Source organism: Coturnix japonica, chromosome 3, assembly GCF_054131305.1.
Source record: "Coturnix japonica strain WE chromosome 3, WE-NBRP24, whole genome shotgun sequence".
Taxonomy (NCBI): Eukaryota; Metazoa; Chordata; class Aves; order Galliformes; family Phasianidae; genus Coturnix; species Coturnix japonica.
Genome location: NC_140665.1, coordinates 66102051 through 66114604, shown reverse-complemented (window position 1 = coordinate 66114604; position 12554 = coordinate 66102051).

Genomic DNA, 12554 nt, shown 5'->3' with positions numbered 1-12554 from the left:
CATCTATCCTACAAGGAGCTGGCTGTAATCAGGAGCTGCTCACATGCTTAAAGTAGTATCAGTAAAAGAAAATAAAAGCTGAAAATAAACTGAAAGAGCAAGTGGAGATTAAAAATTCCTGTAAGAAGAGTGTTGAGACAATGAGTAAGAAACTGCAAGAGATGGAGAGCAAATTAGCTGAAGCTAATGAAACAAACACTAAATTCAAAGGGAAAATATCTGAGCTACAATGGATTATAATGAGTCAAGAGATGCAGATGACAAGCCAAGACTCACAGAAGCAAGAGCTGATGGAACAGCTAGATGTTCAACATATGAAAAATGGCATGGGGCTACTCAGCAAATTCAGGCATTGCAAGCATGTTGTATTATATTTTGAAACAGGTTGCCCAGAGAGGTGGTAGATGCCCCATCCTTGGACACACTGAAGGATAGGCTGAAATGGGCTTTGAGCATTCTGATCTATCTGTAGGTTTCCCTGCTAGTTGCAGGGGAGTTCGACTAGATGGCCTTTAAGGGTCACTTCCAATCCAAACAATTCTATGATTCTATGAAAGGCTGAGAGAGCTGGAACTGTTCCCTCCAAGGAAAGAAGGCTCAGGGTGGATGTTACTACACCTGAAGGGAGGCTACAAAGAGGGTCTAGCCAGACTCTTCTCACTGGCAGGATGAGGCAATGTACATAGACTGAAATACAGGCAATTAAACATAATAAAAATCTTTTTCTACTGTAAGTCTGGTGAAACGTTACACAGAGTAGTTTTGGAATCTCCACCTTTGGAGACAATCAGACCCAGCTGAACATAGCCCTGAGCAGGGAACCTGAAGTAGGTGATCAGCAGAATTCCCATTCAACAACTTTTTTGTGCTTCTTTGAATGTGCATTTCTAATATCATTTACTGTGTTTAATTTACTACTATCAACTTATCTGTGGACTGCAATCCTGGTCCCACCATACCATATATCTGCCTAACAGTTAAGAAATAGTCAAAGCTGCAAAGTATTGAAAACAGATTTCAGACTATAAGTACTGTAGTTACTGATGCACTTACAGCTGTTAAGAAATGATTGCTTGCTTGATCATATAGAGAACAGCAATTTGTTATTGTTCTCAAAAAAAAAAAAAAAAAAGAAAAGAAACAAAGAAAAGGAATACCTCTGATATACTACATCTGGCCATTGTGGAAATGGAAATTCACTCATGGTGTTTTGAATCAGAATAGTCTATTTATATCTGTATATACATACTAACAGAATGGTACTTTGTCTTAGAAGTCTAGTATTCTTGGATTACTTACAATGTCAGGAAAACTACCTGTGCACTGCACAAACACAGGATCTACATCAGGCAAGAAATGTCTTTTTCTTCTGTTACAACTCCATGTAGGCCAAGACTAGAAAACCAAGACACACATGTTTAGTCATAAGCAGGGGAGTGCATCTAGGTATATGTGTAGTTTGCTCCAAAAGTAATACCTCATATTTATTACCATGGAAACCACAACAGCTACAAACTGCACAATAACACTATTTGATAGAGCAAATTCTCAGCTACAAAGCACTGTTTTTCACCACCATTAGCTATGCATTTTCACCAGAGATGAACCAGAACCTGCATGCTGTACTCATAAATATCTGCACCAAAGGAAGTGACCCTCAGTCACCATGGCTGAAACACACCATCATGCCTCACTGCCCTCATAACCACTGTTTGGTACCCATAAACATTCAATAAGTGTCAACAAATGACAATGGGCGCAAATTGTTCCTCATGGAGAAATTCAATGACATATCTTTTCTTTATATGTACTTCCATCTCAGACACCATTTTGTCAGATTGACTCTCTGCTGCCATCTGTCTCATGGGAACAGAATGTAACAGAATATTGCCCAGAAAGTTCATCATCAACTGCCATAACACCGGCATCCACCACTAATATTCTGGGCCAACATAAAATAGAAGGCATTACTTATGGAGCAGCAATTATATTTTGATATTAGAGATTTGTTAGGATAACAAATATAACATAATAAGAGAGGACAGAAATGAGGCACAAACCTCAGCATTACTAAGCTTCAAAGATGACAATGGTATTTGGGGGGGGGGGGGCATCAGTATAAGCACTCAGTCTGAATGGAACAATAAGTAAGTATATGTTAATGCTTGTCCAAACAGCCCTCTGCATAAAAACTTCCAGAAAGTGCAACCATCTTTGGATGGCACAGTTTTAGACCTTAAAAGCCTATTTATACAACCTATATTTTTGTAATGAAATTAGGTGGGATTTTGATGGAGTACTGTAGGAATATTGTTATGAGTCACAGAATAGTCAAAACTCCATGTGACTTGAGCTCAAATCTGACCTTCAGTTGTTGGGAAATGTCGTCTTTATTCCTTTGAATGCTATAAAGAACTTCAGTGACAGACTGATATTCCACAAATAAATATGTCAATGTGAAGGCTTAAATTTTCATGTTTTAAAGTACTGTTAATCTAAGTACTCTGCTTCAATATACCTTATGTTTTTCTCATTTTAATAATGTGTTATTAAATTAGTCACAGAGTTCCCACTGAGATTACATTCATTTCATTACACATATTATATAAAGTGGTTGTGGAATCTGTCCAAAAACTTAATAAGCATAAAACAAACATAGTTCTTCTACTTCACCATAACTGGTTTTGAGACCCCAAAATTTCTCTTTCTGAACTGATACGGAAGTAAAAACTTAGTAAGTGTCATTTGATATACTGACTCAACATCTGGGGAACTTTCCTGGACATGGGTAAAGTATTCCTGAAAGCACTTCAAACAAAGTGTTAAGAGATTCATCCCAGACTGAACAATAATCACACTTACCTGACACACAGAAAATTATTTGCTTTAAGTTGAACACGGCAAGGGTCATGCATTATCAGTCTGGATTACAAGTCTGCATTATCAGTACTCCGGGTGAGTTGTCTGAAGTCTGAGCTATTGGCACCTTTGTGCTAAGACCTTTCCTTTGATTTCTCCATTTGCTTCCTCCATCACACCGCCGTGGAAATATTCAGATTCAATAAGGTGAGATATTCCAACAGAAAATTCACCTGTTTATAGGAAAAGGCCCAAGGTTATTCTTTTCTAAAATAAAGCTATTCTTTATTGAGATTACTGTCATGGGTTAAAACCCGTATAAGACCATGCCAATTATGTTTTCTGTTTTATTCTGTTTTATGTGAATTATGCATCTCTATGGGCACTGATATATTCTGGAAGTGGTTGTTGTTTCTGTTCTTGGTGGGGTTTTGTTGTTTTGTTTGTTTGTTTGTTAAGTTTTGTTTTTGTTTTCCATTGAACTGTAGAGAACAGAACTGAAACATCAATGCTATAAAATTTGTGTTGTATTCCATATGGTTTTTTAGCTAATAAAATTTGCTATCTGAAAATAGTTGTAAAGCTACCACTTATAATCTTGATCACTGAGATAATTCTAATGACTAAAATTAGAGTTTGCTATTATTTACCTAATGATGTTAGCAGTAGTTATTATTTTAGTTATTATTTTTTTACTACTTACCAGCAGTAAAAGTAACCAGCAGTTACTTATTTGCCTTCCCCCAGGCTCTTCTGATTGGTGATAAAAAGACATTTTTTGAGGACAGTTTATCTTCCTGTTTTCACTTATCTAACATAGTAGTTCCACCTAGCAATGAGAACACTTTTTGCCATCAGCTTTTCAGTGCACTTAAAGGTATTGATTATCTCATTTGTTTTCAAGAGCCAGGCATTACTGGCATATAATTTAATATTCTTCATTGTACTAGATGGTTAGTATTTCTCTTGTCTGTTTTGCAGGTTTTTCACATCCTTCTAAAGCAATAATTTCAACAGAAAATTAGAAGAATGAAAGTAGAGAAATGCCTTCTTAAAGAAACTTATTCAAAACAGAAAAAAAGGAAATAAGTTAATAGATGTAGGATATCTGAGCAGCATGTGCAACGTTAGATTATTAGTAGGAGACATGAAAGGATTTGAAATGGAATGACTAAAAGTTACAGGGAGAGGTAGTACTAAATATAATTTCAGCTGTATTTACAATACTTAGGAACATAAGAAGTTATAGAAATAACAAAAGTTGAAAGATAAACATCCTAAATAAAATAGATAACAATAGAGAAAGGTTTGCTGGCAAAAAAAAGAAAAAAGAAAAAGAAAAAAAAAAAAAGTCATCTATTACACAAAATCAGAAAAATAGAATAAACACGTAGAGATGTTTTTGTTGGAGTGGGAATATTTGATCTGCTGCAGCTGGAGATGAGCAACCCAGTAAGCCAAGAGGCTACTTGAACTGTCCCAAATGGATGTTAATGAGGAAGTCTGGCAACAACCAGTCCAAACTGGATGCCAAGGGGAGTGATCAGGTCTTAGTTGTGTTTGTTTAGCGCTATAAGAATGTACACCTTGCTGTAGGGGTGGGTTTTTTGATTTCTTTTATTTTGCACAATAATGCTAGAAGGTGGATATCACCATATTAGTGCCAATCCTTTATTCTATCCACCTAGCTGTAGGTGCTTTGGGTGCCATCTCCCCATCTATTCACCTTGATTGTCATTAGTGGCAGTGACAAGTGGCTCCCAAATGTGAAGGGAGCAGAGGAGGTGAAGCTGGAAAAACCTGCTGATTTCGATGTGTTGGGAATTTAACGACAAGTAGTGTTGGGGGTTTTTGACTGAGGCACTGTGTGTGATGGTAAGCTGTATCAAAGGCTGATCACCTTTGCAGTCAGGAGATAGACTAAACAAGTTAGAACATGGAGACAGAAGCAGTGTTGTAGTTGCTTTGAAGTATACTCTATAAGAGAGGGGACTTGCAGATGACTTTGGAACAGTTGCGAGACTTGTTTAAGTGGGCTAAGACCCGAGAGCATTTCCCAGGGATGTTAATGATTTTCAGTCCCAGTGAGTGGTGCAAGGTTGGTGACACCCTCTGGCAAGCAACTATCAGCTCTGAGCTTAGCAGGAAATTGGCACAGGCTTTGGGGACCATGTGGAGAGATGTTATTAACACTTTGTGTGATATGCAAGCCAAGAGACAAGTAGCTGTGGCAGCCATGCATGCTCTGACCAGAGGTCCACTGCTCTCATCTGTGCGGTTTGCATTGCCGCTGGATACCCCTGTAGCTGGGCAGTCAGCACCTGTTGCTGCGCAGCCATTGGATGTAACCCTTCTGGCAACTGACAACAGCCGAGAGTGGGAATGAGCTGGAGCCCGGCTGAAGGAGAGCACTGCTGAGAATGAGTCTGAGGACAAAGTGTGCTGTGAGCTTCAACGGGTGCAGCAGCAGTTAAAGGAGGCTCAACGCAAACTGGAATCTCTCTGGTTGGTTATTCCTTAGCTGGCCCAACCACCTCCAGAAAACTCCTCGGTGCCAAAATGGAAGGTGGCATGGGGTGGCAATGGTGTTGAGGAAGGGCAGTGGACTGGGCAGGATCGTTTGAGAGGGGTTTATCAAATTTTATCAAAGATTTAGGACAACACAAATAAAATAGAAAAAGCAGGCTCTGAGTCATATTGCAATTGGTCTCTATGTTCATGTTGGCTAGAAACCCTTACAAAAGTTTCTGTGTAATTCCGAACATCCACCTGGAATCTAGTCAGTACCAGAAGTTATTAAACAAAGCTACTTTGCACACAGTGTGAACTTTCCACACCCTTTTTCACTATTGTAGATTCTGAATAACAGCTAATGGCTAAAGACTGATTTTTTCTTGTTTCTGTTTAAAAGTAAATAACAACTTGGGTAAGGATAAAAATTTGTGATAAAACATGAAGTTATTGATATACTTCTCCCCACCACAGACAAAATTAACCTGCTTAAGAATGACTGCTATGAATCAGTAATGATTGAATGTTTCATCATACTCTGAGTCTCAGCCCTTTCTGTTATGTTTGCTACACTGCTACATTAATTCATATTTATTTATTTATTTTAAATACTATAATATTAATATTATATAATTGTGTGCCCCGGTGGCACAGGTGGTAGGAATGCTGCATTGCAACACCGGGGCCCGGGTGTTTGAATCCCCCTGTGGTGCAAGTGGTAGAAGTGCCACCCTGCAGCACAGAGGCTCGAATCCCGGGTGTTGGACTTGATGATCTCTAAGGTCCCTTCCAACCCACACGAGACTATTATTACTATTACTATTACTATTACTATTACTATTACTATTACTATTACTATTACTATTACTATTACTAATATAAGTAAAGAATTCTGGCATTGGCAGAACAGAAAAAATACCCCAACTGCTAGTCATCTCATGTGTTTTATTTGGATCTACTATAAATTTTGAAATAAAGTGTTCAGATTGCAAAATATTTTCTTTATCTTCTTGTGCTACTTATTTTGTTTTATGTAAAAAACACTCAGTTTGATTTTCTTCTGAGATCTAATTGCACTTAATGTACTCAGTTATAGTACTGCATTATTCCGTCAATGCAACACCTATGGCAGCATTAACAGCAGAGACTGCACCAGAAATAAAGTCTTTCTGTAGTAACTTTGTAATCTTTACCTGGAGTAATAGAGACCAACAGCCCAGTCAGAGAAAGCAGCACTCTCGTGTCAAGTGAAAAAATAAAATCGACAAGTTTAACTTGTCAGCTTGTATGTGACTTAACCTAACACATTCACAACTGAAGGAAAACATTTTCTGCCTCAGGTCCATTTAGACACTCAGTCCAGTATTTACCATCCTTCCACTTTTAGTAGAAAGTAGCTCTGTAAGCTTTACATCTCTTCAGAACTGAGCATTTCTTTTCTAAGGCGTGAAAACATCCATCCTCCCAGTTCTCCATCTACTCTCTGACAGTACTTCTCTGATGCCTTCATTCCTCATAGCGGCCTTTTGATATATTAAAAGTTCATGGGATAGAGTCCAAATCTCACATAATGCGATATTGCAGTCATGTTTATAATCTGAATTCCTAGTTGCATTCTATTCATTTAGTAATCGCTGCCTGAAAATCTTAAATCATTCTCATAGCAATGACAGGCATTCAACTCAGGACTCAGCTCAGAACTCCGTGTTCCTGAGAGGCATTACAAAATCATTACCATTGTACTGTTCTTCTTTTGTTCTTCACCTTCTTTCAATTTAGCACAGAAATGGAAAAGCTTTAAAAGACCAATTTTCTACTGAAGTTTTACAGCAGAATGGGTAGAGCTATCTACTTGCTGTTCTGCCCTACAGAACCGTGTTCCTGAGAGCATAGGAAAAGATTAAAAGAATTTTAATCTTTTAAAAAAGATTTAAAAATCTTAAAGAAATTAAGATTAAAGAATTTTTTACTGATTAAACTTGAGCAGCTTCCTAATAATTTCAGAGTCTGATTTCCTTTCTAAAATGCTACTACTCTCTGCACAGCATATGGGCTGTATTGGTAGTGAATGCTAGCTTTTAGTTGGACCAAAAAAACCACAAGCTAACAAATTCTAAATTCAATGTTAGATTGGTTTTATTGTATACATTTCCAAGTCTAGTTGCTTAATTTTGAATTCTGTAGAGTGAGTCACACAAGGAGTGAAATATATTTTAGATGTTCATATTCAGACATACAGAAATTCCTTCTTTATCATAGGCAAAACTTGTTACTGGATTGTAAGTTCTTCACTCTGAAAGTTGTCTTTTACCAGAAGTAGTGTTGGAAAAGGAGTGAATTTCAATGCTGTATGAAAGTAAATCAATTTTTTACTTTCAAATAGTAAAGAACATAAGTAAAGTTCTCCACTAAGCTAGAAAACTAGATTGCTCAGGTGACCAATGTTGAAACAATCTAAATACTTGGTTGATCTGAATTATATATTCAGCCTATAGTGAATGCAAGCAATGTATTCACATTCCTCGTTTAAAACAGCATGATTAGGAACACTGAAGAGAAACAAGAGATAAGGCTTAAGTACTTTATACCTTATCTAGATATAGAGTTTCACCTTATAGAGGTATAATGTTAACCTTGCTCTACCTACTAAGTCCTTAAGAAATTATAGGAAAGAAGAAGAACTTATTAAATCAGATACAAGTGTAATACTTATCTGCGTATTTACCTAACAAGTAATCATCATAATTACCAGGAAAGGTGAGGAGAATATGTCTATCTGATCAGAAGGAAGAGGCCTTAAAAGACTGCAGAAAACGGTAGGGGTTTCCAGACTAGGAATAATACTTGGCTGAAAGGCATGTTAACAACTATAGACTCACAACTATAAACTCACAGCTATGACTGAATTCCAGAAAACTGCTTAATATTACAAGTGTATGTAGTTGTATTTACATTTTGGAAGTCATGACTACCTGATCACATGCCTATGCAGGAACAACTTTCTCCATCCTTGACAGTATTACAGTACAGTATTACATTGTACAGTATTCATACAGTACACAAGCCCACAGTAAAAGTCAAAAACATAAATGCTTCATCTCTGCCTCTTCTCTACAAATTGGTAAAAGGAGATTAATAAAAATAATAGCCCTTTATCTTGTAATTAATTTGCGTATTTTACTTACCCTAAGATTTTTTATTACATAGTTTAAGTTAAATCAAGAAAACTATATATAAATAAACAACACTAGATTCACGAGTTCATAATTTTAAACTTCAATGTTTTAGTATGATCTACTTTGGAATTTTTATGAGTTATATCTGTAATATCTCAGACCGTGCAAAATTAACTAGTGAAATATTTACAAGATAAATCAAGTGTACATTTGTGTCATAAACCTATTTGTGCCAAAAATTTATTGTCCATGTAGAACAGAACTTAAGCAGAGAGATTTTCAAAGCAAAGAAATTACTGAATCTAACAGGTTTTAGTAAGGAGCTAATTGTCTTAACATAAATTTTTCTGATTACTGTAATTCAGTTTTCTAAAGAGATCATCAGCTTTGGAAAATATCATGTTAGTGATGGTATCTAACAAATTACTATGTGTGCTCCAAATTCCACTGTTGTAGCTACTTTTTTTTAGCTATTTGCATAGTCTTATGGACTTTAACACTCTATCACATAATGTAGTGGGATTCTAATACATCTGAGACCTGTAGCAGTAAGTGATTTACATTTATAAAGTAATGCTCAAAATAGCACAGATCAATGAAAGCAAAACACTAATTTGTTTTCCAATAGGAATATGTTTTCCTATCACATTGTTATCAAGAACTGAAACTTTTTTTATCGACCCGGATGAAATTCTTTTCAACCAGGGTTTCCATTTGTTAGTCTTAATCATATTTAACAAATATTAAGAAAAATGTTATGGAAAATCAAATAATTAAAAAGAAACCCCAAAATCTATAGGAAATACAAGACTACACTAAATGGCAAATATTGATGGAAACACCAGAATTTTTTATTCCTCACTGAAGAAACATATCACAAATTCATCTCCCTTGTCTAATCCTGTGCTTTTTGAGATGCTCGTAAAATAGTCTAACATGTATCTGAGCTGTAATTCAGCATGAATATAGTTGGCACAAGCTGTGTATTCACAGCATCAGCTTTCTCTAAATAACTTAGAAATGTTTTTTTTACTATTCATTCTTCAGGCCTTATTCACAGATATAACATAGTTTCAAATAGTAAGTTGTTTTGTATATTTTATATATATATGTATTTTTAATATTCATATGTATTTATTTTCTATACATTTATCTAATCTATAGGTTACTTGTTGAAAGTAGGGAAATGTGGAAAATATGCACACCAAACTGGAATCCAGACAGTCCAAAAATCAAACAAAGTCTAGAATCTTCTAAAGAAGATATTGAAAAAGCTTGTACATAATCACTGGAGTTTATAGACAAAACTCTTAGTAACCATACATTGAACACATTGACAGCAGCTGGGTTTCTAAACATTTTATTTTCTCATGTTAAGAAAAATGCTGAAATTCTTGCAGTTATCCTTGTCTTTTAAACCTACAACTTATCATACATACACAAATAAAATTCCATCACAGAGCAGAAATTTTATTCTCAAGTATAAGTAAGTCCTCTTCAATTCGTGAGATGTGGGAAGGACTTCCAGAATACGGATCATCCATTAAATCCATTCAGCGTATGTGGCAAAGTATAAGGCAAAGCTCTTACTGTTTGTAGAATCATAGAGTCTTCAACGTCATCTCCCCAAAAGATCTCCAAGGTCACCCAATCCAGACATCCACCTACCACCAATATTTCCCCATTAAACTATGTTCCTCAGTACAACATGTAAATGTTTCTTGAACACTTCTAGGGACAGTGAATCAATAGCCTCACTGGGAAGCATGTTCTACATCCCTTAGTGAAATCTATGCTAGCCAATCCTCTTCCAGACTTGGAATGATCATGATCATGATTTGGCAAAAAATGGCACAGAAAGTTTTCAAGGCAAAGGAAAGTTCAGTGGTAGTATTCCTGAGCCTTCCCAAGATGGAAAAATTGAGTCAGCTCCGTGTATTACAAACACTCTAATTCCAATGTTTGTAATATATGCAACTGTCATAACTTAACCAACATTACAGTGATTAACTAGCATAATGCTGAATTAGTAAAACCTCACTCCTATATACTTATGTGTAGGTGAATCAGACAGAGCTCATCACTTCTGCATTGTGACCTGCATATCCCAGTTTCATCCCAAACCAAGAAAGAGAGATTGGGAAGATGGAGTGAACTACTGTCTTGTGTGAACATGAATGGCAGGCAACACACAGTCACAGCAAAGAACCAAGAAGTGCTCTAAGATCCTGCAGCTATAGTAGCATTCTGTCAAAATGATTTACCATGTAACACGCAGAGCAGTATAACTATCTAGCAGTGATTCACTGTAGCTTAATGCAATCCTCCTAAATTCTTTCCAATCTTAAGAACTTAATTCAAATAATGAGCTTATTTCTCAGCTTGTCCAGTATTTTAAGTGTACACACTGTCCAATCATTTGAACGTCTTGTGAACCAGGGGGCTTTCTGCTCATACTTTTCACTTCTTATGGGTTTTCATTGCATATAAGAAAGGGCTCATTGTAGTGCATCTTTCACAAAGATTTCTAACACCAGTTTTGTTTAATTGTTTACTAAGAAGTGAACAGCATTGGTTTGCAGAGGTGTCAAGCATGGATGCATTCTAGCTACTGCACTCTTGGGTGTGCTTGTTCTTTTAAATATCAAAGCAAACTTCTGATTACAGGAAATGAAATGAAAACACACAGCAATTTGATTTATAGCAACTGCATAGTAATTCTGAAGTTTGGGAAAGTTATTACTCTGAGGAGTTCCAAACCTTTCACTGACAGTTCTTATTTTCAAAGCAAAATGGTAATAAAAATCAGCACTAACCAGATTTAAAAATATTTTATTCTCCTCTCTTTCTCTCAGCTGTGCTGAGCAGAGTTTTGATCCAGATAAGAAATTAGGTCTCAGCTCAGTTCAAGATCATATTATAGCTACTGAATAAGATTTACATCTTTTGGTTCATGGGGAGAAGCAAGAATGGGAGGGATCAGGGGAGTTCTACCCATGAGAAGCCAACTACTCTCCAGTGGGCATTCACTGATCAGTCTGCTCCCATATCAACATACAGAAGGAAGCAGACCATAGTTGGAGTTTTGTCAGTGGGGGTGTGATGAAAACAACAAAATGCTCCTGGCAGCCTTTCAGATGTTGGTGGTAGTGTTTACTTGGAAGAGGCAGAGATTATTTTATTGAATTTCCTTTCCATCAGTGCTGCTATATATGGCATAGATACTCATCTGGGTATAAACTTTAGCAGTAAAAGCTACAAATGTCATCCTAGGATGGGTTTATAAAATAATTTGGTTAGGACCATCTCTACTAATACAACATCTCTATGAAGAATCAATACCTGTTCCTCCAGGTTTCCTTTCTTTCTGTGAGTTTTAATTTCCCCTGTGTGTATACATATGTATGTCTAGAGCAGCTGCAACTGTTCCAGCTGGCAAGACTCAAGCAGCATTATGAAGTGTTGACTGGATGTGGATAAAATATGCACTGGTCAAAATGGGCATATTTGCTTGGAGTTAAGACCATTACATTTTAACATAAGTGAAGGTTAATAGAAGGAACACTGGGATTTAGAAAACAGAATGTTTTGTTTAATCCCATCTCTCACACAAATGTTTTTCTGTGCCATTCATCAAATACTTTTTTGCTTTATTGTTCCCACTTCAACTTCTGTAATGTAGAAAGAACAGCATGGCCATATCCTCCCAGGGACAAGCTGTATGTTAGGAAAATATACATACTGAAATACTATGGCACTTATGTTAATAAATCACAGTTATTAAGATTACTGAGCAGAGAAGGCAGAGAAAATACAGATTGTAATCAGTTTTTTGTTTTAAAATTCAGTAAAAAAAATTGTATTCTTGAATACTGACATCATTTCATGAATAATGCTGTTTAAAATCCTTATATGTATCCTTATATATATAATTACATATTTGTAATTATGTATAATATATATATGTATGCATGTAATATGTAATTATGTATATATATATTATATACA